Source organism: Amblyomma maculatum, chromosome 1 (genome assembly GCF_055883805.1).
Source record: "Amblyomma maculatum isolate TAMU_Amacu chromosome 1, ASM5588380v1, whole genome shotgun sequence".
Classification (NCBI taxonomy): domain Eukaryota; kingdom Metazoa; phylum Arthropoda; class Arachnida; order Ixodida; family Ixodidae; genus Amblyomma; species Amblyomma maculatum.
In genome coordinates this window covers 322,028,559-322,034,558 of record NC_139344.1, presented here as the reverse complement: position 1 = coordinate 322,034,558, position 6,000 = coordinate 322,028,559, and the positions used below count along the sequence as shown (strand labels likewise).

The following is a 6,000-nucleotide window of genomic DNA, read 5'->3' as shown; positions in this document are numbered from 1 at the left end:
GGCGGCCCTGAGAAAAGTCAATATCGGAAAACAGCTGAAAAACGTTTCCCTTATCTTCTGCGTCATGCGACCGCAGATCCAAAGCGCCGCCGCCAGGTCAATGTCCAGACAGAGTCGATACACGTTAGCGAAATTCGCTATCGCACCGGTGTAGAGGGCCCGGGTCAACCGATTAGGGAAATCTTACTGACCCTGGCACAGAAGAAGGCGCGAAGTAATTCCCGCGGACGTTCATGGCACAACCTAATAAATGGGTACAGATTGCCTCTGAAGCTAACTCCAGCTCATATAACGCGCACTCGGGCTGTCCACAAACACCTGCCTCACTCCATGCATATGGGATGAAATACATGCGGTAACGCAGCTGTTCTATGCAAGGCGCGAGTATGGTTGAACGCCTCGAAAAGAGCGAGTTCGAACAGTGACGTTCGAACGCAGTGCAATCAAGCTATAGCTTCAAAGGAACATCGCGTTGTAATTACTCGATTAGGTTCGAGGGCGGTGTCAGCACATATGGGGCGGCGTCCTGGAGACGACTGTAGCACACGATATATTTCAAGCGGAACGGGTCTTTCTGTCGCTTTGCGCTAAATAATATACTCGTGATGTCAGAACACCAAAAATTAACTCTCTAAAAAAGCGGGAAAGCGCTCACGGTGAGGCAGTATATACCCCCCAGGATGCCTAAACGGCAAGTTCGCAGCAGCGCTGGTGAATTGCTAGTCGGCTTTTTCGTGGAACCAAAATGTATACATTCCTTCTTGCAGGGGCTTTGTCTCCTCTCCCTTTGTACGTTTATGCTCAGAGGCTAATTAAAGAAAAAAAATCTCAGCTGATAATGCAACGATTGCTTTCCCCCGATTCACTGCGGAAACAACGCAAAGCTTATACGAATAAACCGCGACTCCAAGTTAAAAAAAAAAGTATTGCCAACTCGTAATTCAAGCCAGCCATCTCATCAAGGAGAGCAACGGTGAGCTGAATTGTTGCTGCAGTGGACCAACGTACACGAAAAAAGCGACGCGCAGTGAGACGCACTGAGCCAAATACGTGTTTCTATATATACACACGTATTCGGCTCATTGCGTGACACCAAACTTTTTGCGATGTTTCACCCATTCACCTATTTCTGCCTGGTCAACCTTGACCATATCATGTGAGACTGTGCCCCCCCCCCCCCCCCCACACACACACACACACACAAAAAAAAAATAAATAAATAAATAACTTCATATTCATTGAAAGGAGCAGTGGAAGGCTGCCCTGCGCAGCATAAGCGCCTGATCTTCAGGACCACATCCTGGATTGGGCTCAGAAGGTAGCGTTGGCCTATCCAACGTAAAACCTCCCCCCCCCCCCCCCCCCCCCTGCTCTTTTCCGCTATGGGATAAATAAAGTTGATACTCACTCACTCACCCGTTTCTTTCTTTTTATTTTTCTCCGCGCCTCTGCCTTTCATACATTTCAAAGATATCGCGCACGTACTCGAGATGTTCGTTAACAATTGCCTGGTATTGTTCTTTTTTTTTTTTTTAGAAAGCGCCAAGGAAATGAGCAGCGGAAAAAGAAAAATGAAAAAGAAACAAGTCTGGTCGCAGAACCAAGGAAAATACAACGAAACCTTTTCTGGAAAAAGGATACAAACCGTTCGTCAACAGCTCCCATCCTGCCGCAGCTGCGTGGGAAATGATGAAAAGGCCTGCTTACAATCGCGCCATGAGACTGCTGCCTTAACGAGCGAAGCACACCTGCTGCGAGCAGAAGAACGTGAAAAGGGGGCTATGCATCATCGTACTGAAAGTCATGCCGCGTTTGACGAGGTTGCAGCGAGCCGACCGGGAAGTCTTGCTTTGGAGCTATACAATTAAAGCGCTGCAGAAGGACCGCAACTTTACGGCTTTGCCTCGATCCCCGCCAGAAAACGAAGGCGGTGCCCCAGACGCGCATAATAAAGCAACACACAGCAGTCGCCCGCGGTGTATTCGCGTTTGCTGTTCTTTGCACTTTGAATCTTAGCAGCAGACGTCAAAAAATGAAAGAGCGCGCGGCCTCCCACATAGCTTCCGCTGCTACCCGGTTCTAGTGGCATGGAAGCTCTGTAGGAAAAACAAGCAGATGGGATTAAAGTCACGAGCGTCTAGGCAGCTTCCAACGCAGTGGCCGCAGGCGACGTGGCGGAGAAGTCCGTACGCAACAGGCGGCTGACGTCAGAGCCGGGGAGGAACACCTCGCGGAAAAATGGGACGAGGTATATACTAGATGCTTGCCAAAGGAGATCGAAGAGAATACGCGAGTGCAAGTTGGCAGTACACGCCGTATAACTGCAGCTCTCAGTAACTGATCGCCCGGTGGCCTGCTAGCTCAGTCGGTTAGAGCGTCGTGCTAATAACGCGAAGGTCGTAGGTTCGATCCCTGCGCAGGCCAATGTTTTTTTTTTTTTTTTTTTTTTCCCACACTAGAGCTTCCTGTACCCAGTAGTTAAAAATTAAACGTTTACTCGTTCTCCGACCTGCGTAGCCATTTTTAACCAGCAAAAGAGAAATCCGAAACAAGCCACAGGGCCCTCAAGCACGCGATTGGCTTGTGGAATGGCAGGAATGATCAAGAATCCAGCAGTCTGTCTCACATCATAATGCAATGTTCTACAGCAGCTGTAACTTTCTCCGGCATGCCGTAGTCGGAGAGAGTGATACGCGCGAAGCGAGGAAAAGTGAACGCGCAATCCCAAGTTCAGGTGGCGAGATAACCGAGGCATGCAGCAAAGGCGCGGAGAACAAACACGGGCTCGTCCCAAGGAGAGTAGCACTCCAGCTTGATTTCCCAGGCGGGGTGCAAAGACGGGCGTTGGTGCTCGAGACACTGCTCTCTGTCGCGCTCGGCCGAGACGCCAACCGTTGGTCGCGCTTGAGAGGGCACGCTTGAAGATTCAGCTCGCCTTGCACCGCTTTAGCGCGTCTAAGCAAATCGCATCCGCGCGACTGCGGCAGTGACCTCAGGGCGCACGTTACAGACTGAGAAGTGGGGACGCCTGTTCCCACGGGTCTTTCAGAAAGCTACAGGTGCGCGGCGCGCTATTCGCGGCACCACCTTTCTCAGAAGCAACTTCTAAATTATGTTACACGTTCGTCAGCGGACAGTGCGGGAAACAGCGCGCTAGAGCGGAAAGACAAAAACAAATAAAAGTCTCATTTTGAAATAACCACACACGAGTGAGCAGCTCGAATTGACGAGCTATGCTGAAAGCGCGAAACAGAGGCGGTGTGCGCGGGAAGGAGAGGGGTGGCGACCACCACGCGTGCTATTCACCCGTAGCCGGCGCAGGATCCTCATGGCAGCGGGCAGGGAGACGCCGCGGAAGAGCCCTCCAGCACGGCTGGCTTCGGTCGTGGCCGAGCCGCGGTCGTCGTCGCGTCGGCCAGTTCCGTCGGCGGCGCTGCGACGGGAAAAGCCATCGGTATCGGATCGCAAGACGACGCCTGCAGGCGATAGCTGACGCAGCTTCCGGTCGTATCCACTATCCACCAGTCGGCGGCGGAGCTGTGCACACAACACGCACTCAGGCCGGCCGGCGGCAGAAGCAGCTGCGGAGAGCAGTCTCGCGCGCCTTCCAAGCGGCAGACCCACGAGCGCACAGGCGAGCGGCGACGACGCTGATGACCTGCAGGCTGGCCGGCCACACAGCGAGGCGAGGGAGAGCGGCTCCCCTTCTCACGTCGTCCACTTGCTCTCTTCTCCAGAAGACAGGAGGAAACAGAACGTACGTGGAACGAACGCGCAAGCAAACACGAGACTCCGCCGGCACTGTTTACGTCGCTGAACACGCGACCACTGCAAGGAGGATCTTCGCTGCGGAGTTGCTTCGTCGCCGTTTGGCCCGCGGCAGCGTATGACTCAAAAGCGACGAGGTCGGCGCCAAGAAAGCGCTGCCGTCGTCTCTGCACTCGGGAGGCATCCTGAGTCATGACGTCGTCCAGGTAGAAGATGCACTCAGCAACGAGGGTAGGAAAGCGGGCTCTCTTTAGGCATTCCCCCCCCCCCCCCCCCTCCATTTTTTTTTAAGGACAACGGCAGCAACAAACACAACGTAAGAGAAATGGGGCGAGGGTGAGGAGCGGAATTTTTCTGCTGCCGTCGCAACAGGCATGCGACGAACGCCAAACGGAGACCGCCCTTTTGCACAGCGGTTTCTCGCCACTGCTGTGGGATTGACGTCTCCGACGTGTCGGCCGGGAATTCCAGAGCACGTTCTGCAGTTTTATTTTTTTTTCTATTATTTCTCCATTTCTCCCACCTCCGGCACCCCAGAACAAGCCGCTGTTGGAGGCTGTCAGGTAACGTCGCTTGCAACGGTGTTCTCGCATTCAACAACTGGTGATTTGAGGCTACAGTCCGCTTGCTGCTGCCGAAGAACTGGCAGCGAATGCGTGTCATGCATGGAGGTGCAGAGAAGTCACTAGTGATCATGGTAGTAACGCGTATGAAACTTGACTCTCAGGTACAGTGAAGGTACCGCGCAAAAGTGCGAAAAATTAGCAGTGTTTGCTCCGGATAATAAAGATAGCGTCATTGAGGGAAAGTTACAAACCACATATGTTTTTCGTGTGTTAACAGGAGGCCGTATCAAAGAGCCCCAAAACCGAAATGGGTCTATCGATGATGTCAGTCAACTTTTCGACTACACATCGAATAAATCAAGCGGGGGTATCACGTCAGTGCACCACGTGGTATCAATAGAACGGTAGCCCTGCCACCTTCCGTTCGGCGTGGCTCTTGTATAAAAAGTGCTTCGGTGCAGCACTGGGGTAGTGTAATCTAAAAGCAGCTTTTTGTAGCACACGCAGCAAGTTTAATGAAACTGCTTTAAAGACCCAGGATGAAAGATTACGCACTCACTGTAGTGCAAAGTTTGAATAGATTAATTGAAACACGCGCGCGCAACTCCCATTTAGGTCTGACTGTGGGGTCTTCGAACGGTTCACCGAGTATGGCCGCGCACTAACATAACAAACATAACATATCCACTTCCGCCAGTTACCGTGCATTGTGGCTCTGATATTTCGTTCGGTCAACGTATTGAAGGCCGACTCTTTCGACGTGTTAGTTACAAAACGATGTGGCCAGTCGATATTGATGGACGACGCTGCTCGCCTGGTGCGCTACAACGCGAGTATTTTGCGCACACGCACACTAGGTCGGAGATAGTTCAATGCCGAGGCAGACATAAAAGCGAGGAAGGCGCCTGTCGATATGAAAGGCGACCAGAACAACCTCAGCCTGCCTCAGTAGTGCTAGCCATAGAGTTAATACAAAGACTCTAGAGGGAAAGCTGCCCGTTCACCCAATGCATTCGAGGGGTTACCGCGTGATTGCCGCCATTATCCCACTGTTCATTGGTTGCCAGATGAATTTTACTTGCTAAATCTGGCACATGAAGATAGTTTGAAGCTGGCAACTTAGATCGTGGGAAGATGGCGGCGTGCAGTTAACCGACGGCGGGCGGCTACTGTTCAGTAGGTGCTGTAAAAAACGGCAGAATCGTCGCGTGTGGAGCATTTCTTTTGATATGTTGCGTCGCGTACCTACTGTAACATCACATAGGTGTCCTGATTCTTCTGAGTTGTTATCGCAAGGCCGGCTATCCCTGCGATTGTTCCGCGCTTCGCATGCATTTCGTCCGTCGAGCGCACATGCATCTCCTCTGTGCCCGATCACTTGAAAGTATGTCAGAAATTTGCTTTGGCGCAAGACGACGACCACAGTATATATATATATAAAAAAAACAGTGACGAATTCCACAGCAACGGCCCTTGGTCTATCCGGGATGGCTAGTGCTGCATACAGTAAATGTCAAAGGGTGCTCGTGTGTGTTTACTGTTGATCTACTACGTCCACTACGTCTGCTCGCAAACATGGTTTCCAATTGTTCTACATCATTCCTTTATGGCTAAGAAGGTGCCTGAAAGATTATATAATATGCTTGAAACTTGAAAACAATGTATA

At 51.6% G+C, this 6,000-nt stretch overlaps 1 protein-coding gene and 1 non-coding gene across 3 annotated transcripts in view; one reads left to right on the top strand and one right to left on the bottom strand.

Moving 5' to 3' along the window:
- The window catches only part of LOC146207262 (uncharacterized), a 105,126-nt gene that overhangs the window by 49,084 nt on the left and 50,042 nt on the right, over nucleotides 1-6,000 (bottom strand). The window lies entirely within an intron of this gene.
- TRNAI-AAU (transfer RNA isoleucine (anticodon AAU)) lies at nucleotides 2,351-2,424 on the top strand. The gene has a single exon. It is a non-coding gene; the product is annotated as a tRNA-Ile (tRNA).